This window comes from Salarias fasciatus, chromosome 8 (assembly GCF_902148845.1).
Source record: "Salarias fasciatus chromosome 8, fSalaFa1.1, whole genome shotgun sequence".
In the NCBI taxonomy this organism is placed as follows: Eukaryota; Metazoa; Chordata; class Actinopteri; order Blenniiformes; family Blenniidae; genus Salarias; species Salarias fasciatus.
This window is the reverse complement of record NC_043752.1, coordinates 18,252,607-18,277,459: the sequence shown is the minus strand read 5'-3', so window position 1 is coordinate 18,277,459 and position 24,853 is coordinate 18,252,607. Positions and strand designations below refer to the sequence as shown.

General features: G+C 46.4%; 1 protein-coding gene across 4 annotated transcripts in view; it reads right to left on the bottom strand.

Moving 5' to 3' along the window:
• Positions 1-24,853, bottom strand: part of bahcc1b (BAH domain and coiled-coil containing 1b) — an 83,436-nt gene that overhangs the window by 51,928 nt on the left and 6,655 nt on the right. The window contains exon 1 of one of the 4 annotated variants that reach the window (XM_030098670.1): positions 5,043-5,154. The exons of 2 other annotated variants lie outside the window; for them this stretch is intronic. The gene's annotated coding sequence lies outside the window, so the exon portion shown is untranslated. Of the gene's footprint in view, positions 1-4,527; positions 4,754-5,042; positions 5,155-24,853 lie in introns of those variants that run through there. One more of the 4 variants, XM_030098669.1, reaches the window with a different exon arrangement.

Genomic DNA, 24,853 nt, shown 5'->3' with positions numbered 1-24,853 from the left:
GAACTTGTCCAGAGCTGACAACAGTGGACACGAGCCTCATAAACCAAACGCAGACCTGTCCAAGAGATGTCCCTTTACATTAATGTACAGCCTCTCAGGGCCCCAGAACACACGGGCAATAAAAAGGACATCCAAAAATACTCTTACTTTTCGCCAAACAAAAACCCTCCGAATATATATTTTGCGCAATATAATTTATAATTAATAAATACATTTTTTTTGAAAAGCGTAATTTAAATGAAATGACGCCAAAGCGAGCAGATTTATCACTTCTGTAATTAGATAATCGTTACAGTCTTTTCCCATTTACATGTCCGAGCCCTCCGCTCTCCGGCAGCAGCACCACGTGGACACACACACACACACACACACACACACACACACACACACACACACACACACACACACACACGGCAGCTTGCACTGTTGTTCTAAGTCCATATTTTAATAGCCTAAATGATGCTCTTACAGCCACTAATTCATTTGTAATTTATGCAGAAATGAGCGTTACTTTGGGAAAGCAGTGAGATTGTTCATGAAAATATCCGGGCGCCGCAGCCCCAATGAAATACATTTAAAATGATTAATTATTTAAAATTATTCATCTTGCACGCGGGTAGCATGAAATCAGCCGTAGAGTTTAGATAGAAAGGTGACATTTACATTATCCCAACTCTCGGGTTTGTGGTTTAAAACAAAAACCCCGGGGAACAAACTGTCTCGGCTCATTTCAGTTTTGGAGATTTCGAAGTCAATCACGAAAATGATTTTTGAACTCGCGTATGGAAGACGTGCATTACATCTTTACAGTGAAATAAGTGGGATTTCCCCTCTTGTGTCCATTGACAGTATTGTCCTCAGCACTAATGACAGAGGGACAATAAAGGACCCGGGTCCGCGGCTCACAAAGGAGCTCCGCCACTTAAAACAGAAATCTGCATTTAATTTATTTAGTGACAAGGAAAAGCCTTTTATAGCTTGATTTTTATTGGTTCTTTTTCACTTAAAATAGGAGGAGGCGGGGGGGGGGGGGGGGTATGGGGGCGAGGGTGGATGAGTGTGAGTGTTTGTGTGCGGAGACAGATAGAGAAAGAGAGGGAGAGAAAGCATAACACACGCACCCACCCCCGCCCCCACCCCCAGCCTCCCCCGGTCCGTGTGCCAGCCCTGCACAGTGTGGGAAGGGGGGTGGGTGGGGGGTAATTAATGCGGATTGACTGATTGCTCTTGAAACAGAGCGGTCCTGTGCGCGGATTGTCCTCGAGCAATGAAGCGTTCCTGACTGACACTTTCCACCTTCCTCCTTCCTCTGCCTCCCTCTCTCCGCCTCACACCGGGCCAAGCCTCCGCGCCTCTCCGCTCCACAGTCCGGGGCGCTGGGGCTGCCTCTCCCCCTCATCAGGACAGCAACATGCTGCCTTTCAGGGTTATTTCCAGACTTTTTTGAGCTTCCACACTGTCCGAGATGAGAAGTGTGCGTAACTTCAGTTCAGCGTTGCAACTTCACCCCTCGTCACGCGCCGCGATCTCCTGAACAATGCGGCCGTCGTGGTGGTGGTTGTTGTTTTTAAAACCAGCTCATCCCCTTCTCCACACCGATCGGAGCGAATTTTAAAACGGGGCCACGTTTTGTAAAGCGAACAGGAAACGCAGCGGCGAGCCGTCTCCACGGGAGGCCCGCGCGCGCGCACGTCCCCAACCAGATATTTATGATCGCCCTTTAATGATGAACGTTCCCAAAACGGGGTCTTTCACCGGGGACACGCCTGGGCCCACGAGACGACCGAGAGGGGAAAAGAAGGCTTTTGGAGCGTGTTATGAAAAACAAGCTTGTTCCACGCGCCCTGGGCGCGTAACAGCGGCGACGTGGGTTGACTGCAGCCTCCTCTCGCTCCTCGGTGGCCGACACCTTGTAAGTATCGACCCCGGCGAAACAACAGCGTGGAGCATGAAGGATGGAAGAAGACAAGATGAAGCCAGAAGTTGACTGGACACACACACACACACACACACACACAAAAACAACAACATGACCTTTTTCTTGTGTGCGCGCGCAGGACAGATGCTATTTCTGATCATCCTGACAGAGGAGCTCATGCCTCGCAACGGGTCAGGAAATAGGAAATTGATGGCATGAAAAAGTAAAGCGACTAAAAGAAGAAGAAGAAGAAGGGTTCTGCTTCGCCATCAAAGACTCCAATTGTAGCAGCAAAAAACACGGTGTCGCCTAAACGCTGGCGTCTCCAGACAGCTTCAGATGCAGGATGATAGCGGTGATGGTGCTGGTGGCAGAGGGGATGGCTCCGACACCAAATTAGTACCTGTCACGCGGCCATACATCCGGCTGTAACAACCACCGGCAGGCCTGTATGGACGGGATGAAAGCGCCGGTATCTATTTATGGCGCATCAAAACACGCAGGTGGAGGCTTTAATTACCATTAACCATTGGAACATCAACAGCCATGGCGCGCGGGCCCTGCTCTGCCGGCTCGTGAGTAGATTGTATTCAGACAGGGAGGAGCCGCTGACTGGTAACAGCCACTGAAATGTTGATATTATACATGCAAATAATGGGATTAAATACATTCTGTGTCAGGAGTGTGACAGACTGACAGCCTGCGTGTTGCCACTGCAGGATTCATACTCCTAAATTTCAACAGCGCCTCTTCTTCATCCAGCATGATCCCAGAATGAAGAATGTCTCATAAAGCATCGATCAGTCAGGCCAGATTCAGAAATCCTGAAGTTCCCGAGTTGAAGAAGTGTTAAAAGTGCCCATGTAAAGCCCATTTACCCAGCGCCTCCAGGACAGGCCCCGGGGGTCAAGAGGTCATTTGACCTCCTGCAACTCATCACTCAACATTTAAAAGAAACGCAGCAGATTCCGCCAACAAAAACAAAGGCTTGCTCTGAAACAAAGGTATTTGCATAACTCCCAACTTTAACACTCTGCTGAAGACAAGCGCAAAAAGCAGAGTGAAGAGTGATGTGTTTTTTGTTTTTATTTTATTTTAAGATTGAGCAACATTTTTTAAACTCTTCTTTATCTCCTGTTGGAGTCTGTTGCTTGGTCGCGTTGATCATGTTGCATGATAAGGGATTACGCACAGCGACAGATCCGAGTCTGGATCTTCTGTCCAACATAAGGTTGATAAACACTTGATACCGAAGAACAAGCAGCATCAGATAAAGTTTAACTTTCAAAATGCAGGAGAGAGGTGACTAATTTCACTCATGACTGACCTCATGTGTACTTTAACCAGGGACTGCCGGAACTTTCCCACGCAGAGTGTTACACATTACATGTCAAGGCAAATAGTTTGTTATAATTTACTTATAATCGGAAAACATTTATCTAAGGCTCCTGATTTTTTATATATAATTCGTATTATAATTTATCTATGTAAAACGAAACAGAATAAAAGCAACTATAAGTAATAAATGAGCTTTTTCAATACAGAAACTTTTACACTCAGACAGAGCAGCTGAATAAATGTATTTCCTTTACCAAACAGTGTAACTTGAATTATAAATTTTTTTAGAATATTTCTTAATTTTCTTCAAAATTTTCCAGGAATTACAAGAATTCTTTATAAATGTTGTTATATTTCATGTGTGATCAAGTGAAATGTGACAAAATGAAGCATATTTGTGCATAGTGGAAAAAAATATGTGAGGGAAAGACTCTTTAAAGAAAGAAGAAATCCCTGCACCAATATCTAAATCCCGGATCAGTCAGCGACACAACTTTTGTCTTTACTGCCACTTTATCAACTTAAGTCAGAAATCACAGAGGTTTTGCCAACTGCAACTGTGTGTGTGTGTGTGTGTGTGTGTGTGTGTGTGTGTGTGTGTGTGTGTGTGTGTGTGTAAAATAAAAAGCAGTTAGGATATCCTTATTTTACCGTGTAACTGAATATAATTCAAGTAAGCCTGACACAGTAAAACCCCCAACCATGGACGCAACTATGGTGTGTGTGAGTGTGTGTGTGGGTGGGTGAGTGTGCTTGAGTCAAGACGATTTTTTGCAAAGAAGATCAATCTAAAAAACTTTCATAGCTTTAAAAAAATCTCAAATGCGCTCATCCCTCTGCGCTTGGCTGCTGTGAGGCGTTTTGTAGTGAAAGGGAAAACGGTCTGCTAGATAATCTGACTACGTAAAGTTTTTTTTTTTTTTTTTTTGCAACACCTTTTAGTCCTGAACTGAAAGTAGATGGAATATTATAATTAAAAGTGCAGTTATAGATTCAACGGAACAAAGTAAACAGTCCAAAAACGTGTGACCCAGATTAACGCCAACTCCCTGAAACTCAGCAAGCATCTTGAATAAGTTATGGAAACAGATTAAACACATAAAATGCTGTAAGCATCACGGCAACAAACCTGGAAACATTCTAGCAGTAAACCTTTCTATACAGAAACTTGCATTTCAGTAAAATCAAAAAATTATAACTGTTTAATCAAGTTCTTTTGGAGCCGACGCGCCTCTGAACGTATGGGCTGAAACAGCGCTCTGCTTACTTACACGGTAACTCTGAGGCTGGATTTGTCCACCGAGGGATTTTCCCCGACTACATGCGCAGGATCCTGTGGACACGAGTCCCCGTGAAGCTGTATCACAGCAAATTTATGTGTGGATGACGCGTCCTCTCTCCCACACTGCGGCCGAAGCGCTGACATTAAACAGAAAATTGATGGAGAAACTCTCCCTTTCCTTTCTCTCCCTCTCCCTCTCCATCTATTTCCCGTGCACTCTCTCGCTCTGTCGAGGAGACGAAAGAGCTTTCTTGCATTTTGAGTTTGTTTTTTTTAAATCAGGGGAGGGAGCAAATGGACATCAGCAGGCATGCTTATGAATTACGCACCAGGAATACAGCCACTCCCATCCCCGACGACAAAAGGTGTGGGCTACTCATGCTGGCTCCACGCGCATTTACGCACGCATCTATGCTGTTCTTGTTTTCACGTTCAACTGCGTTGAATCTGGTGTAAGGAGGGCCAAACACTCCTCCAACATTACTCCAAATATCCTGCACCTACCTGCTCTTCTACAACTTTTTCCTTGAGGTTCTGGGTAACCAGCGTCTGTGTGTTTAACCTCCAGCCGGGCCGTATGGCGACAAGCAGACCACAACAAACTCCTGTGTTTTTATTTGCGGAATAGTACGAGTCTGGCATGAAAAGAGAGCGATCGCGTCTCTCTCTGGATATCTGGATATTTGTTTACAGTGGTGGTCGTTAGGCAAATGGTGGGCCTAATTACCGCCCGGAGGTCACAGTTTACCCACCTTCTTAAAATTCACCGCGAGTTACATCAAATGGCCCCTACACGCGCGGATATATGGCTGCTGTGGCATTTTGTTGAGGGGATGATCGACCCCGGCGCATCGCAAACACTGATCTGTACACACGGCTTCCGTTGTACGAGCGCTGTAAACATTTAGCACGGGCATTAAAGAGTCCGCTGCATTTCTGCGCTTTCTCTGTCTCTCTCTCTTTTTTTTTTTTTTTGCCCCGCAGCCTTTGATCGAGTCCAAACGGTCCAGACAAGTTTGTGCGTAAAAAGTGAAATTTATCTCCCGCTCCGCAGCCGCTGAACTCAGCCTGCGACAAAGAAACAAAGGTTTAAAACAAAAAAAATAAATGAATAAATGAAAGATAGTGGGAAAAAAAGAAAGAAAAAAAACCAACACACGTGCTAATACAGTTTTACTGAGAAAGTGTAAAATAAATGAGGAGGAAGAAGCGAGCCCAGCAAGCCGTTTCGCCTTCCTTCTTCCAAACAGGACCTCAGCCCTCGTCTTCCTCCTGCCTCCCCCTGCAGCCCCCACCGGCTGCCCCGCGGGTCACCGCTTCACGAGCACCACGTCACTGTTAACCCCTGCACCTCCGGCCGATGGAGGGGGGAGGGGGGAGCCTGGGGAAACAGGGGGGGGGGACCTCCAGGCGCCCTGAAGGGCGGGTCCGCAGGTTTCTTCTAATTTATTCAATCCACTCCACTCCAGTTCACAATCACAGCTGTAATCACCAGCAGGCACTGTCATTTCCTCTCTGCATTTTGTAGGAATTCTGAATTTAGACTGGTCCAGAAGCTGTTGCTAAAAGTGGCCGATCCGATTCGCCATCCTCTGACTGCCCAGCATGTAAAGCATCAGGCCCAAAGCCCTGACCCCGGCACCAGACCGTGACCTCTCCGGGCCACATCGCGCAGAGCCGGCTGCACGGCACCGCTGCTTTGGATTCCCAATGAGCTGAGACACGAAAACCTCTGACACGGCGACATCAGACATTTCCATCTCAACAACAAGATATATGCGTCGCCAGCCCCAGCAGGCAAATCCACTCTGAAAAAAAAAAGAAAGAAAACAAACTCCAAGTTCAAGCTAAGTAATTCTATTATGACTTTTCCAAACCGCTGCTGCCCTCATTGGAGTGTTGAAAAATAGTCACCATTCTCAAGACCAAAAGCAACAATACATACATAAATCCTTCCAGTATGGTTTTGGTTTTGCCTCTGAGAGGATTTATGGGAATAGGAAGTGGGAGGGTCGCAGCACACCCCACCCACCAAGGAACCTGACCCTCACATGTCAGCGGCCTGCTGTTGCATTGTGGGTCATGCAGTTTGTGGATCAGTTCAAAAATGTTATGATCATGTTACTATATATGATAGAATCTACAGTAACTATTATGGGTGGTTGCGCTCAACATTTGATGATTTCTTAACTCAAATTAGGACAAACTGACAGATGTTTAACATGATTTAAGAAAAATATTTTAGTTTTTGGCTACACTTTCCTTAAAAAAAACAAATTTTCTACTTTCTGAACAGATCGCCGATTTAAATTTAAAAAACAAGAAATAACCAGGTGGCGATGTAAAGCATTTCTTTCATTCTGTCCACATCTTCTGCTGTTGCTGTGAGTTATAATATCTACACGTTGCACCTTGAACCACTGGCTTTTGTCTCCAGCTTTGGGAATAAAATTTCCATAATGTTCACCTAAATGAATTCTTGCTAAAAATAAATCAAAGTCCTAATTAAACATCCTCAGTCCAGGGAGTGAAAAACAGGCCTTTTAATTTCTCCTAAAAGTTTAAAAACTGAAGCATGTTTCTACTGGTTAAGTTTTTTTTCTTTCCTTTTTTTAACATTGATTTTAAATAAGGTGATGGGTGAGGAATGCCTCGCTGTTCTGTCAGCGTTCTTGTCCGTCTCACTTTCTGCCATGTGGCGACTCGTTCTCCCCGTCACACACTTCACAATCAGCAGGCCCATTCTTCAGAGGAACCCATCTCGATATACACTTCCCCTCTTTTTTTTTTAAAGACTGAAGCAATCTTGATATTGTAAAAGGGAAAAAAAACAAAACAAAAACAAAGAAGCTCAGAAGTTGTGTGATGACCACTGGAGATACTGATATCTCCAAATTCTCCTTCAGCACTGAACCAAACATGCTCTGCCCCTTTCTTCTGTAATTTGTCTCTACAAAACATGTTTTTCTTTGTTTGTGCTAGATGTCTCACACAACAACAGTCCTCTCCTTCAACTGGTACAGAGGAGCACACAAACTGGATCCAGACCGGCCGTTAAAACGCCCGCCCGTCCGTCCGTCGTCACCTCTGATGAGGCCGTTTTGAAATGCAGACCTCGCCCCGTCCCGGAGCGTGGCCCGGTTCACCCGAAACCCCCGACAGGTTGGGGTCCTCTGAGCTCCCTGCTGGGCCGGTGTTGGGTAAACACACCTCAGTCAGATACTATCAGAGGTGTCAGGTGGCTTCCACTCATGAATTCCTTCACACGGCGAGCATTAGCACCTGTCGGGGGTGGAAAGTTTTTTCACTAAAGCATCTTTGTCTCCGGAGCATTCTCCACTCCAAAGAGAAAACCTTGAAACCGTCTTGTATTGTAAGTTATTCATAAGCCACGCTGTACATTATAATGCAGTAAACACATTTACACAGGAAACATCTGCAGTGTTCATTCCCAGCGCAACAGCTGCAGGAAAAGACAATGCGCGTCCTGTAACGCGTTTGGCATGTGCGTGCCTCCCACAGGCTGGAGGGCCGATCACCACGCCGCACACACATGGCAGTATTGATAAATGTGGACAAATGTTTGATATTCGCTCTCTGAATGCGATGCGTCTCATTTGCTGCGGTGTAATACAGTTGGCCATGCTTAACCCGGTTCAGAAACAGTGTGTGTGTGTGCGCGTGTGTGTGTGTGTGTGTGTACACGGAGCACTAATATTTGTGACACAGCTGCAACAGGTTAGAAATCGGACTTTAAACCTGTCTCTGGTTCTAATTTGAGGCCACTTCTTCTCCGGTGGATGAAAAACACTCCAAGGTGCCGGCGGACCGGCGGACGGCGGCGGCTTCAGCAGCTCCCGCGATCAGCTAATTTGTTTTTTTGCCTGGGAGGCAAGTGCACGGCGAACGCGCACGCTCGCTGAGGCGTGTGCGCCGGAGAAACGCGCCGCCCCGAGTTTACGGCCCCGTGACCCCCGCAGGTGGAGAACAGAGTAACGGCCGCAAGCTGGTGAGCTCAGGGAGCAAGGCATCCTGGGATATGACTTCTTGCCACGGCACTAAATTCTTTCATCTTTGCTCCCAAATTGTAATGTATATCAGTCATAAAGCAGGGCGTTACGTCAGCGCACACACACTGGAGCCCTTCTGTCCAATCCGCCTGCTGACTGTTCATTTCTGGGTGTGAGTTACGGCCTGTATGCACATTCTGTGCAGCGGCGTTAAAACACGGCGCGCCGGAGTGACAAACAGAGATGTCTCTTAAACGTCACAACGGGCCGTTCAGCCCCTCGTGCCTCCGTCCGTCCACGCTCTTCTCTCCAAGCTTTTTTTTTTTTTCCTCCTTCTTTTTATTGCAGCTGCTAATGTAGAAGCCAGAAGAGAGACAAAGCTAGCTTTGTGACCCCCCATCCCCCTCCTCACTGTCTGCTGACGCGTCTGCTTGTTCTCCAAGTCATCCCCGAGACCTTGTTCCCCTTCCAATCTTTCACTAAAAACTTCTTTTCTTCCTTTTATAATTTTTTTTTTTTTTTTTTTGCCCCCTTCGCTTCACATCTGCAGCAGCATCACGCGGCGCGGCGTGGCCCTCTCCGGAGAGTCATGTGATCTGTGCTGCCTTCAGAGGAGAAAAGGGAAGTGTGCACTGAAGCCCTTCTTTTGGATCCAGCTGGGAGGTCAGAGGTCGACTCATAACCGATCCAACCGGCTCCGCTCGCGTTGGCTCTGTCTCCCATCTCTTCTGCTCTCTCTTAAAAGTATCAGTCCTTCCTCCTTCCTCTGATGACCAGGGTCTGAAATATGTCTCCGAAGCGTGAGACAATTAAAAAACATAAATGTGGCTGACAGAGCTAAACGCTGACAGAATATCAGACACTCAGCCAGAAGATGGGACTGACTGAGGGAGAACACAGCCTCGTTCTGTAGGAGGACTCCTCTGATGCCAAATAGGCCAAAAGTCTCATGCGTCTGAAGACTGAAACACAACGTGAAGCTGTTGGGACGAGAGACGCTGGGACAAGCATGGCACTTTGTTCTTATGAAGCATTTGGGGATTTGGAGGTGAACGGATCTGCTGAAAGAGCCACGGCAATTTGGCATCAAAAGTAGATTTCAGCAACCTTAGCTGAGAAATTTCAATCACACATAAAAAGATAACTGCTTCGGACTGTGTAATCACGTTTGGCCGTGACTTTTCTTGAGTAACCCGAGTACAAGAAGACAATAAATAAAGCTGAGTCACTTCTCTTCTCATGTTTTTACAACCTGAAACACCGAGAAGGGGCTGCGCGGTGGAGCAGTGGCGAGGCTCAAAGCAAGGACGTCGCGGGCTGAAAACATGCGGCAGGCCGGTCTTTGAGGGGTTTGCATGTTCTCAGTGTGTGTGGATTTCCTCCCACAGTCCAGAAACGTGCATGTGAGGCTAATTAGTGACTTTAAACATCCTATGTATGTGTGTGTGTGTGTGTGTGTGTTTGTCGTGGGACGGCCTGGTGACCATCCAGTGGTGACATGGTGTTTTCAATTCGGAATTGGTTTATTCTGAATTAAGTAATCCAGAATTATAATCAGGAGCTTGGTGTTTACATTGGAAAAATAACGGATTAACTCCTCTCTCACGACGGGGTCTGCAAAGCGTTCTGATTGGACGGGGGGCGGCCAATGACGTGCTGACGTCTCCCGGAAGTTAACAGCGTTTTTCTCGTCTTTTTTTCTCGATTAACTTTCACGCTACAAGTTTTGAAAACGCCCGCGTCGTTAAGCACCCGTCAATCCGCTCGTTCCATTTTATCCAATTCTTCGAAAACTGCCGTTAAATGAATCATCTCCATACAAGTCGGAACGCGGACCACGGGCTGCCATCTTGGAAAATTGCGTCATCACAACGGAGCATGCGCAGAACGACCAGAACGAAGTCGCCTACTTAGCATATAATTCTATTTTCAAAGGAGAATAAACCACTATTCTGATCTAAACTTAATGCTATATAAAGTCTTTAGGCGTTTACATAAAATTAGGCTTCATTCAGATTTATAGAGGAATAAAAAGTCCCATGTAAACGCACGTAATAGTTCTGTTATGATTTCTCTTCCCTTCCGTTAATTCAACCAAACGTGGCTCTGGAGGAAACCCTTCCCTCTTAGGTGGAAACAGTAATTCACCAGGCGGTAAAGAGACTTTTTGAAGACACAACGAAGGGTTAAAAATGAGCGACTCACTGAAAAAAGACATATGTAGAGAAGCAGCGCCTCTCATACTGTATGCGCCGCCGCCCCTCCCCTCCCATCAGCCCCACTGACAGCTCCTCACCTCCTCCAATATCATCCCGGCATCTGCGTTCATAAAGACAGATATGTTTATGTGGCGCGCTGCGGAGGCCTTTACATGAAGCAGAAGCATTAAAACATCCATCTTACTTGGATGAAATTATTCCTGCCCCCTTCTCTCCCGCTCTGCCTCTTCCTGCCGGAGCCGGCGACGCTCCGGCAACAAGTGGCCTCTTCCCCAGATGAGTTTTTACATCCGTGGTAATGCAGTCTGCTCCTGACATGAGGCAAACGAGGGTGTTTCGCTGGTCTTGCTCAGGGGTGACAGGTATACACAGCAGAAGTGGGTTTATTGTTCAGAGAAACATAACAAGTACTCGCACGTACGCACACTCCCGACTACACAGCACGCCCGCTTTGAGGCTCCTTATCTCGCCGTTCCCTTTCCCCCCCACTTCACTTGATCAACCTGAGTGAGTGGCCTACTAAAATAAAATTTTAGTGCCGTGGTAATGTTGCGGAGCAGCATGGCGCCACTGCTAATGGGGGATCATATCTACATTCCCATTTCTGCACCCAGCTCCACGCTAAACCCCCAGCGTCTGTCATCATCCAGAGCGCCCGGCGCAGGATATAACAGGCCTGAAAGTTCAAATGTCCGCACATAAAACCAAAATAGAATTACAACAATGGGATATTTCTGTATTACAGGGGTTGTAAAGAGAGGTGGGAAGACAGCCGGCATGCAAGCCTGCAGTTCTGTCTTTTTATTTTACTTCTAATTTTTCTTTTCTCAGAGGGGAAAGGTTGGTCACAGTGGTGTTGTGGTTTGTTAAATCCCCCTGAAGGAGGTTCACTTTAACTCCGTAGGCCTTCCTCACCTCGTAGAGCTAAATACAAATGGTACTTAATGGAAGTTAATGTTCAACTGCAAGTTACGTTTACTTTCTTTACTCTTTTACTGACAGATGTCTCTGCCTATAAACACGAAGCGTAAAGTGTAAATGTTCTGCGGAGGAACTCGGCGTGTCCGGGGAGGCCCTGCCAGCGAGCGTGTGTGCGTGTACATCATGTGAGCCCAGCATTATTAGGCCTTTCTGGGGAGTTATCCATTAATTCGGGGTTAAAGTCCATTTGCATCTAGACAAAGGGGACATGGGCCATCCATCTCCATGCTGAGGGGAAGGGGCTAACAGAGGAGAAGGGGAAGGAGGGGGAGGGGATGCATGCATGCGTGTGTGTGTGTGTGTGTGTGTGTGTGTGTGTGTGTGTGTGTGTGTGTGTGTGTGTGTGTGTGTTTGAGGGAGGTGAACTGTCTTCTTGCAGATAAATCTGTTGCCCTCAGGGGTGCGTTTACATAGGTGAGGACTGACTGTTCTGCAAGCCGAGAGTGATTTATCTGAAAATACCACCAGTAACCACACCAACACACACACACACACACACACACACACACACACACACACACACACACACACACACACACACACACACAGAGAGTACTGAATCAATTCCCTCACTATGGATGAAAGACTTTATTTAACTTCACCAATATGGTTGAACACACAGCTGCACACAGGCGACGTGCACGCAAACAATGACGCTCACCAAAAAGCCCAGAAAAGCACATTAAATACACAGCCGCTAAAAAAACACCTCAGCATATACTTCAAAAAGAGGAAAGGGGGGGGGGGGGGGGGAAAGAACTAAATCTATTTTGAAGAGATTAAATGTTGATTTCAATTTACAGAGGATTTTATTTCTGCTGCAGCTGCCTTCTCATCCAGCTTGTAGGTCCTCCCTCACACACCGACAGAAAGGATTTCCTAGCAACGATTATAATGCGCGCGCGCGCGCACACACACACACACACACACACACACACACACACACACACACTGGGGCTCCCTCCAGCTATCAGCGTGGGCTTCCCCCTCCTTCTCCCTCCTCCTTTTTCTTTTTCCCTCGCTGCCGCTCCGCCGTAGAGAGAGAGAGAGAGAGAGAGAGAGAGAGAGAGAGAGAGAGAGAGAGAGAGAGAGAGAGAGAGAGAGAGATCCCCTGGAAGCCTCTCAGCTGCTGGCTACACTGCGCGGTTACACGGGCAGCCCGCCTGCCTTCCTCTGCGCGCACCGGAATGGCGGCGCGAGGACGCTGCGTCTTTTTGCGCCAAAGCGGTCACGGAGCCGCCGGACGGACGGACGGACGGACGGAGGGAGACTGGAGGGGGGCTGAAGGGACTCTGCAGCAGAAAGGGGGTAACGGCTCCGTGTTTTTTCGGGCAGAAAGGAGGGGAGTGAGGAGGAGGAGGGGGGGGGATGGGGCCGCTCGGAAAGCTAAAAGGACACCCGAGAAGCTGCGCCTTCAGTCGGTGCGTAACGGGCACGATGCGCTCCTCCGACGGTCGAACGGACGTGCTGTTAACGGGAGGAGGAGAGGGGGTGGGGGGTGGGGGGGGGGGGGGGGGGGGTCGCATCAGGCTGTGCCAGCGAATACCGGAGACGGTTCCATATCCAGAGACCACAGCCGACACGGGAGCGCAGGGGCGGCAGCCCTCCATTGAGCGCGCACATGGCACGCCCCCCCGCGCGCTGCACACGTAGGAGGAAGCGCCATTTTCAAAAACCTGAGACGCGTCTGTGCCGCAGCTCGACCTGCCTTCTCAAGTTACACCCCAATCTGCCCCGCAGGAGCTCGGACCGCGGGAGACCCGGAGACCGGACGGACCCGCGCGGCCTCTCCTCCACCGTCTGCTTTAAAAAATGTTTTTGTTCCAAAGGTGAGGCTTTTTTAAGATTCATTTATGGCCGTTTATCAAGGAACAGGGTAAGATCAGCGAAAACCAGACCTTTATTTAAATTTATTTTTTAATTAATATTTAATTTTCTACATTTTAATTTATTTAAATTCATAGTGGATAAAAGAAAGAATCCACATATTTATTCATTGGGATATTAAATGCAAGTAAACCTTTTGTTCATAAAAATACGGATAATTGTTTACATCATATCATTATAGTTATCAGTATTTTTAAAAAATGACGATTGAACACATAATCACTATTAAAGAGTAATATTAATATGTAGTTTTTGTGGAGCACAGAATTACCCAATGTTATTTTACAGGAAATCAAATAACCTAATTATTATAAAATTATTATTATTCCGTAATAGTCAAATTACCATTCCAATTTATTATGTATATTTTAAACAATTATATTTCTATTTTTAAATGTAAGTACATAAAAACCCAATTGAAGTATTTATTTTTTGGGTTGGTGTGTGTGGTGTGTGTGTGGTGTGTGTGTGTGTGTGTGTGTGTGTGTGTGTGTGTGTGTGTGTGTGTGTGTGTGTGTGTCCAAATATTCTAATACCGTGACCCTTTACTTTTACTCTACTGATAAATTGTAAATTAATTGATAAAATCGGATACCAAAAAAAAAAAATCATGATATTTAACTCAAATGAAACGGTGACTTGAGAACGTAGCTTCATCCTTCAGGATTAATCTGACTCCACAGAGCAGGATTCAGCATTTCTGTCTCTAAACACCCTGATTCCATCCCACTTTTTTTCCGCTCGTGCAGTTTTAATTTGAGGGAGCTCTCCCCCCGTCTCCCGTCGTCTGATCTGACGTTGTATCTTTTTATTAAAAGTCCACCAGCTTCAGAGGAAAAAAAAAATGTGAAATTACAGGCTGCCCGCAAAGAGCAGGGCCTGTTCAACATAATTACACACACTGGACCGAGTCTGCACACTTTGAAGAACACGCTTTTAGTCCTCCTCATCATCACAGCGTGCACAACAGCAGCTCATTAAAACTAAAACATATTATCCCTATTATCTTATTCGTAGTTTTCCTCATTCGGTTTGACTATTTTCCACAAAACGACGCGTTCTGGTTTCCTCCTTCAGCGCCTTTATTTCAGGCCAATAACTTCATGCTCTGATCTTAGTAGTGAGAGAGAAAAAAATCCACAGTTTCGAGGCGGTGGAGTGGCGTGTTGAGGTATTTGAGGTGTGTGTGAGCTGCTGGTGGAGGTAATGCAGAACCGTGAGGCCAGAATGGCGAAAACACACACTGCAACAGGACCAAACACACTCTGCAAGCCTGTGTGTGTGTGTGTGTGTGTGTGTGTGTGTGTGTGTGTGTGTGTGTGTGTGTGTGTGTGTAAAAGATTAGTAGCTAGAGCTGCAGTGTTTTGAAGCGAACCCCAACCACATCGATGATGATAATAATAACAATAATAATAATAATAATAATAATAATAATAATAATAATAATTTCTGTGAATTACACAAAAAATTCAAAATTTTCCGTATGTTTCAGTTTCGTACTTCAACTTCATTATATTATTTTTTTTAAGCTGTTAATATAAAGCTTTCTGAAAGCCGGAAATAATCCACTTTTTTCTTTTTTTTGTTAGTTTTTTTGTTTCCCTCTTCACATGCAATTTTTGGATTTATTTAAGTTAAGGATAATCTATATGTAAAAATAAAAAAAAAAATTCAACAACACAGGTATAAATATAAAGAAAACATCCTGCATAATTAATAAATACATAGTTTTGTTTGTTTATTTGGGCTTTCCTCCTCAAATAGGTTTTTGGATTGCGTTTATTATTTATTTAATTATTTGTTTCAGTTAAAGACAATTATCTGTCTGTACAAAGTAGGAGCACTCATGTTTCTGAGTTTCTGAATGAAAACTTTCTTGAAGAATGCTTGTGATCAATGTCAATATTTGCATTAAAGCAGAGATGTGAAGCTGCACGTTGTTGTTCTGTGGTGATTTCCTTCTCTCCAAAGAAACATCCAAAAGTGGTGTTTGTTAGTTAATTTTTTTTGCTGTTTACTACCAAACACTGAGTGAGCACACTGGAAAACGCACTGCCATTTTTTTTATTTAATGCAGTTTGCCTTTGTGTGATAAGGAATTGAATGATTCAAATGATTGTGAGGTGTTACAGTGTTGGTGCGTGCGTGTGTCTGATCGTTTGTGGGTGTACCTGAATTATTGAAGGGGGGGAAAAAAAAAAGAAAGAAATTTGCAAGACAAACATCACAGCTTTGTATGTGCGTGCGAGTGTGTAATCTATGCAAACCTGGGAGAACTCTGCAGCTTTTTCATACTAAAAGGCACTTTGCGCGTGGAGGAGGAGGAGGAGGAGGAGGAGGAGGAGGAGGAGGTGGAGGAGCCACTGCAGCGGGGCATGCTGGGATGCGTCCCCGGTGGGGCTGAGCGCTGCTCCGGGTGCTTTTCGCAGCCACGAGCGGCTCGTTTCGCAGCCGACGAGCGGAGACTTGGAGAGGAGTCACGGAGCTGATCCGGCGGGCCGCGCGCCGCTCCCGCAGCCCTGATGGGCGTCACGCAGACCGGCCGGATTTCCATAATTGCATCGTAAGACAATTAAGGCGCAAATTAACAAAGTGGCGGGCTCGTGAAGTGGAATACAGCCGAGGCGGATATGCAGGCTCCCGCGAAGCGTCGGGAAGCATCCAGACTGCGATCAGGCGCCCGGCAGCACCTGAAGGGAACTTTTCAGCCCTTGTTTGTTTACATGGCGGAGAATTGTTTATCACGATCATTGAAACGCGGCCACAGAATGGCTCCTGCATTAAAATGTACTCACGGTGCACCACTTTACATCAGCCATGGCCATTTCCACGACCAGTTGATTGTTTTGTAAGACAGAGGCGGAGCTGTGAGGAGGAGGGGTGCATGGGCGGGGGTCCCCCCACCCCAACAACTCCACACACCTCCACCTCCCCTCCCAGCCCCCCTGCTGCACCGGGATGGCCTGAAAGAATCCCCCACCCTATAGCAAGAAGGCACCCAGCTAGGAAATACAATGCAAACTCAATTAAATGCAGTCTCCGCTGCGATTTACCGCAATGAATGATAAATTGGCCGCCGTTCTCACACTGTAGGATCTCCAAAATTGCAATAATAGGCAGAATCGTTATGTAAAATATGCATAGGCTCACGTTTACCAAATTTAGTCTAGGAGGGGCAACTGTCCGCCAGCGCCTTTTGTTGGGAAATTCCTGCTCAAATAACCAGGTTTGTCTCTAAAAGCGTGTTTAAGGTCAAAGTGCCACGCGGGCTAAATTGCCACATTGTTACCCGGAGAGGGGATGGACACTGCCAAATAAAAATGTATCTACGACTTCCACATACTGCCAGAATGCTGAATAATTTTGTGGCTGTCTAGCGTGAAATTAGTACATGGCAAAAGATGGTTTAGCAGTAAACAGTGTAAACAATAATTACAAAGAGAGAGAGAGAGGGAGAGAGAGCTGAGGGGTCTTTACCTGAAGCCTCCACGGCACCAAAACCAGAAAACTACTTCACAAAATGCCTTTAACCTCTTTAAACAGGAACATTATGTCCCGAAACTGGAAATAAGTCAGAGTAAATCCCAACAAAAACATTTTGATTTTTGACTCTAGACAAGCATCGTCAGTATAATAAGTTAAGGAAGTTTCCTCTGGGGTTAATTATTCTATTCTATTCTATTCTATTCTATGATAATTATTATTTTGGAATTTTAAATAACACTGCCATCTATCATTGGTTGTTAATTCCTGTTCACTTGTAAGTAAAGCCAAATAAATCTATTTAAAGAATAAGTCTTCATTTCAAATTCATTTGAGAGCAATTCACAAAAAATCAAATTTTTTCAGTTTCAACAATTATTAAACTAATGACTTTATCAGAGATGTCAATGAAATAGTACGAATTCTTGATAATTCTGCTAAATCTCTCTCAAATCTTTGACTGACTGTGAAATCAGCACCACAGTTAATCAGTGGATTTGACTTCGGCTTTGTTTATCAGCTCTTTCAATCACTGGATAAAAGCTGAAATTAAGATTTCAACACTGGCTTGCTGACTGAATGTCACCCAAATCTGGCTTGAAATAACAAAACCTCTGGGAAAACGATGGAGGAGACGGAAGGATCTTTAACCATTTCATGTTAAAATGATCAACAATTCTAAATTAGACTTCATTTGACACCGTGAAGCTCCGCACTCTGATTTAATGAGGCAGATTTCAGCCGGAGTCACCGGGTAAAGTGTGTAAATACGTTGAGCGTCAAACCACAGCACTCTTTTTATGACTCACACACACACAGTAAATATGGCACTAAGTGGGATCGCGCCGACGCCGTTTACATGAGCCTGCGCGGCCCCCGGAGGGGAAGCCAGAGATGTGATGACGTTTGAAAAACATGTATTTTTGGTTACCTTAACAACATTTCCCACCACACACACACACACACACACACACACACACACACACACACACACACACACACACACACACACACACACACACACTCTCACGGCTTTTCAGCTGATCCACATTCATGCAAACTTTCAACTGGAGGCTGGTGAGTGATCCTCCTCCCATCAGGCCTCTGCTCCCCTCGAGACACCCAACGCACAGTTCAATTCTCCCCTTATTGGGGGCAGAACACAACAAGCCCACTATTCATTTGTGAGCGCATCTACAAACTCCCTGTTTCCCCCTTCTACTTTCTCCTCCTCTCTAAACACTGACATTTTCTCCTACAAGCCCTTTCCAATAATTACCTCGCTGCGCTGAAACACACTAATTTAATAGAACAGAAAAATCACTGCTGCATTTTGCTCCTTGGGCTTCCTCTTTTGTTTAGTGCTTCTCTTTTTTTTTTTTCCTTCTTTCTCTCTTTGTACAGACACCAGCATGTTGACGTGATGGGAGCAAACGTGTTGGAACTGGGTACAGAATACTGTCAGCAGCGGTGAGGAGACACGACCCACTTTTGGAGGAGTGTGTTAGGAAACACTGTTTGGTTGTAATATTTAGAAGGAAAAAAAAAAAAAAGGGAAACCTCAAATGAACAGATTCATAAACAAATTAAATACTACAATTTCAAACAGACGCGTCAAATTAACTGTGAAGCCCGTCTCTCGCGCAGGACGTCTAATATTTAAGTTTTGATGCGTATTTCTGGATGCACGGCCAAAAGCCAGAGCTGTGTATTATGGCAAAATATTGATTTTGCTGTGGCCTGAGAAAGACAGACGAACACTCACTCACTCTTCCCCCCTCCCTCCTCTTTATTCCATTAATCTCTCGGAGCGGTGTAAGATACTGGAGGGTTAGTGTAACATTGTGCAGCTCTAATATATTCCAGCCCTCACTTTGCCTGTGGCATCCATATGTTTAATTCCACTACAAATGTTTCGACAGCAAATGAAACTTGTTTCTTTCTCCCCCCCACCCTTTTTTTTTTTCCAGCATTAGGTTGGGGTTTTGTGGAGAATAAAAAAATTATTCGCTTTTTTTTTTTTTCTCTCTCCTTTCCTGCATCTAGAGGGCTTCTTTTGAGTGCATGTGCATTTCAAAAAGAGCCACAGTGATGCCTTATTTAATTGGTTGTGGACCACCTGGAGTTTCGATATTTCCCCTGGCTAATTTCAGACGCGCTCAGATCAGCCGTACATGTGACGTCTACAGCCGAGATGAAATATTGTCATTTGCAATGCTAAACTGACATAATGTTACATGGATTATATGTTGTTTACCAGCATTTCCTGAATGGAGAGCAATGCATCGTGTGTCACGCATGTATTTTTATTGAGGAGCGTAGAGGGGGAGATCTGGGAAATCATTTTGGGTCCTCTTTGTGCAACACACACAATGACACTGAAAGAATCGACTCGCACAAAGAAGACAATAAACACAAGCACATGACCTGCAGGTGTGTGTGCGACACTGGACACCATCGACAAGACACTACGCTCTCTGTATTAGTCTGACACACACACACCAGGATCTCCTGTGTGTGTGTGTGTGTGTGTGTGTGTGTGTGTGTGTGTGTGTGTGTGTGTGTGTGTGGAGTAGATGTGGCGACCAGGAAGGAAGGAGGCCTATGAGGTCACTGGGGGAGAAAGAGGATAGCAGAATGGAGAGGCTGGGAGAAAGCAAGAGAGCAGAAGTGTGTGTGTGCATGCAGGTGTTTGTATGGGCGTGTGTGTGTGTGTGTGTGTGTGTGTGTGTGTGTGTGTGAGAGAGAGAGTGTGAAGCGGGGCTGGGGTGGCAGGGGGTTTCTAACGTGTGCTTCCGGTGCAGAATAGCCCATTCATCATTCTCACATGGTGGGTTTACTTTGCCAGTGATAGAGAAAGGGGTGAGGAGCAGCTCTGCGGGGGGAGTTAGTGTGTGTGTGTGTGTGTGTGTGTGAGAGAGAGTGTGATAGAGAGAGAGAGAGAGAGAGAGAGAGAGAGAGAGAGAGAGAGACGTCCGTTGAGAAGTGGACTGATGACCAAACCAGATGTGGAGGTGTGTGCATTTACTCGAGTGTGTTTACGTGGCGGTGTGTGTGAGACCCCCCCTCCCCCCCCCTCCACCACCACCTCCTCCTCACCCCCCTGGCTGACATATATGTCTTGTGCCACCTTTCATTACCCCCCCCCCAACCACCCCTATTTGAAACTGGAAAATGACAAAACACACACTCAATTGAGTTTCCGCTGCTCGACATTCCTTTGCGGGACACAAAATCACACATATGTTGAACACACTCCAACACACACACACACACACACACACGTGGCGTGGCGGCGGTGGCAGAGGGGGCTGTGCTTGGAGTTGACGGTGGTCGTGTTTGAGGTGACTTCACGTGGGGACGGCTCGCCGCCGCCGGGTTCAGAATGAGGTCAGGTGACATAACGGATGATCTGCTCAAACACACCTCCGCCGCCATGGCAACGGCTAAATACGCACCGGGCCACGGGAGGAGGCGGCGGAGGTCAAAGGCTGGAGGAGGCGGACAGATGAGGAGTCACATCCTCCGTCAGTGTAAACTTCTATCACCGCGCTGGACTCACAGCCGCCCCCCCGCTTTTTTTCTTTTCCCAGCGTTTTTGTCTCCTCGATTCTGAATCAGCTCAACTGGAACGCTGGGCGCTTCTCAGAGGCCGCCTGCTGACCTATGACCAACAACATCAGCCGGTTTTGTGTTGGAAGGGGGAAAAAAAAAGGCGCCTTAAAGGATGAGCCACAGCCCCCCCTACTGGCCGCATACCAGAGCGCAGTCCCAGGAAGGGCAGCCTGATCCTGAATCATGTGAATTTCCTCCACTAAACCAATTAAAGGATCGCTATGATTAAAAGTCAGCGGAGGAGGTGAGATTTGATTGAGAGCGCCCTGGTTTTAACTTTGAAGGGGAAACGGCGAAGGGTGAGCGAGGGGACACCGAGACAAGGTCACCGCAGAAAACGGAGAATTGGGAACACCTGTGGGATTCTGGGATTCGTCATTTCATAGACATGCATGAATAATACGCTGAATCAGTGTCGGCGAGCAACGCAACGCGCTCGCTCTTCCTCTCCCTGACAAACACACGGCCACTTCCCTCTGACCCTGTTTGGGGTCGCGCTGGGGGGGACCGAAATGAGTTTCAAATGTTCCTATTATTTATTATGGGGTATCATCTCACTGTACAAATCCCTTACAGATGTTCACCTCTGGTGCGTGTGTGTGTGTGTGTGTGTGTGTGTCGGAGAGGTGGGGCTTTGAGTGACTCCAGTAGAAATGAGGGATGATCTTTACGCGGCGGCTTATTTGTTTTTGCATGCAGGAGGTTGAGAGGTCTGAGGTCAAAGGTCACAGAAACTGATAAAGGTATCGTTACGCTTGTTTTGTTCAAAGTTTTCATTTTGGTTTTTAACCACAATTAAGTACGAAAAAGTTTCATTTAATGGTATTAACACTGGAACATTGTAAATATATTTATTTTTAAAGTACAGTTTGACACGCTTTCAGCAACGCTTCGCCACATTAGTGGGAAAAAAGTAAAACATAAGAATAAAATCGAGTTACAACGACTGGTTAGAATGATTGATTGGCAGGAAACTAATTGGATTCTTTTACAACTCAGTCATTCTGAACCTGCCAGCAGCTTTGTGAGTGTGAAACATTTCCGTATTTTTTTTCTTTCCTCCATTATAATCAACTTAAAACAAGATGTTTTAAGCTGCATCTCACATTTTAGGAAACAGTAGTTAACATTCTTCATACTATTTTGACCTTAGACCACAAAAAGAAAAAAGAGAACCGTATTGACTAATCAAGGGAATAATTAACAGATTAATCTATAATGCCTTGCAGCCCCGTAATAAGTCAGATTTGCAAATAGCAGGAGGGGTTTTCTGACTTTCCTGATGAGCTGCAGTTTGTCAGACGTCTGGTACCAATGAAACTCTCGTAAAGGTCAGCGGTGAACTGAGAGGGGAGGAGGAAGAGGAGGAGGAGGAGGAGGAGGAGGAGGAGGAGGAGGAGGAGGAGGAGGAAGAGGAAGAGGACGAGGAGGAGGAGGAGGAGGTGGAGGAGGAAGAGGAAGAGGAGGAGGAGGAAGAGGAGGAGGAGGAGGACCGGCCGGTGGTCGGTCCTGCCTCAGGACAGCGGGTCGGCCTCATCACTGCCTGGATAGCACCGCTGACCTTTCTGATGTCGGAGCAGGGGCCGGTGCGTGTGTGTGTGTGTGTGTGTGTGTGTGTGTGTGTGTGTGTGTGTGTGTGGACGTGGCCTGGCCCGGAGCGGGATTGAAGACAGGTCATGTATAAATGTGCCCACATGTTGAGCCACGACTCGCCGCTGCTTTGGCTTATTGTTTAGTGGGTGGTGGGGAGTTCGATATCAGCAAACAAGTAAAGAGAGCGCGCGCACACACACACACACACACACACACACACACACTGAGGAGGAGGAGGAGGAGGGGACTGTGGTACTTTGTAAAACACCTCGGGTTTCTGTTTTTGGCCCACACACCAGAGAGTCCTTGGCAGAAGCTAAATGGACCAAAGTAAATAAAAGTGGCCATTATGTGTGGGCTCCAGTAAATAGCTGCTCTCTTGTTTCTCCCCGCTTCAGAAAGAGGGGCGGAAGATGCGATCACGAGGAGAGCCCGTGTCTTTTCTTCTCCTGCCACTACAAAGAGGGTCTCTGCTGCCTCCCCCTTCCCCGGCCTTTCTTCCCCTCTCCTCTCCCGTTTTCCAGTCCTCTCTTTCTGCTTGGCGTCTCTCTCTCTCTCTCTCTCTCCCTCTAGTTCGCTCCTGCTCGGCGTCCTTCTCCCCGTCGCTAAAATCCTCGCCCTGCCCGCCCGGCGCTCCTCAAACACGCAGGAAGGGAGAGATCAATGGTGTCCTCGGAGAGGGAATTACACAGCTGAATTTCGATGAGAACAGAAGAAAGGAAGAGGAAGGGAGAACAAGCAGAGGCGGGGAAGGCATGTGAAAAGAGAGAGAGGGAAGACGGATAGTATATCCTTCAAGGGAGGAGGAGGAGGAGGAAAAAAAAAGAGAAAGAAATGGGAGGAATGTGGAAAAGTATGTCGAAGACTGTCTGACTGGGAGTCGGCGTTGCTGAAATCAAGCAACAAATTTGAGATTAGAATCGCTGGAAATTAATCTTCACAAGTTTGGTCCGAGGTGTTTGGAAACGTGCGCCTCTGCCAAGCCGAGATAAAATCCATAACTGTGAAAACTCAACACGTAATCTGCGCTGACAACTAAATGCGTGTGTCTGTGTCTTATTTGCAGGGATTTAAAAAGATATTTCCTGTTTATCGGGTGGGGGTGCGCGCACACACACACACACACACACACACACACACACACACACACATGCACGTAGTGGGAGATGAGAAAATGGGAAGAGACAGAAAGCAGGAAAACAGCAGCTGGAAGCTATGCTCGGTATCATCAGTCAACTTTTCTGTAATCTGATGCATCTTTTCAGAGACGCCAACATGTACAGAGCTGTGAGTCTGAGTGTGACCTCTGACCTCACCTCAGAGGTTTTCATCCTGATGATTCAGCATCCTGGAAGAGGACTGATGCTTCCTCTCAAATCAATAAATCAAATGAAGGGTTACCTGTTCTGCTTTGGGATTTTTGTTTTAATATCTGTTGAGATTTATTATCGCTGCTGCAAATATATATAAAATGTAAGACGTGAGATTAACACATGAGATTGTATTTAACTCCAGCAGATGTTTTAATGAAAAATACTGTGGTTATTAGGGATCGTTTAAAAACATTTTTATTGGGGTTTTTTTTGTGCAAAAATAAAACTAAAACAAAAAATACTTTCATTAGAATTGTTCGTAGCCCCTGGCTTCCCGTCACGTAGTAAAACTGTTCTAACATTCACGACGCGAAGCACATGAAGCACATTTCTAAACAAGTCCAGATCAGAGTCTGGATCGCAGAACGTCGAGCCACTTAGTGGATTTGTTGAGGGCGTCCGGCTCTTGTCTGTTCTGTCTGCGGCTGCAGTAAATCAGCGAAGCCATAAAAGAAAAAGCAGGAATAATCCGAATATTGGTTGGGTGAGGACCTGGCTGCTCATGTGATAAGTACCAGTCCTAAAACCCTAATGATGCTGCTGGCACCCAAGAGCCGTATAAAGCTGCTCCTCTAACGGGACGCCTGTTTCTGGCCGAGCGGACGCGAATGCCCGGAGGAGGAAGGCGCCGTGGAGCAGACCTGAGGGGAACCGGGGATACGGCGCGCCTCCGCCGCTCTGAACCCGGCGCTGGGCTCCAGCGCCATCAATTACGGCGAGATATATGGTCCGGCCTGTTTCCACCACTTTACTGAGTCCCGTTCAGTTAGCGGCCCACTTGGACTGTAAATTATCGCCCGACCCCCCCCAATCTTAAGGTTAGCGGCTTTTCGGAGCCACCGGTGAGACCTTCCTCTGTCCGCGTCCCAATCCGGAGGAATTCCCTCCCTCTGTGTGCCAAACCCCAAACCGTGAAGCGTGCAGCGGACACGCTCTCTCACAAACACTGATTTAAACACACACAAACGCACACGAATGCTCAAATATGGTATATATATTAAAAAAAAAAAAAAAAAAAAAAGGAATCCCCTGGAGCTATAGATCATTGGGAACAGGTAGAGAATTGAGCGTGCACACACAGGCTGTAGATCACGGAGGGAGGCAGGGACGTCAGCACTCTCATACACTGTGAGCCTTATTGCAGAGTTTAATAG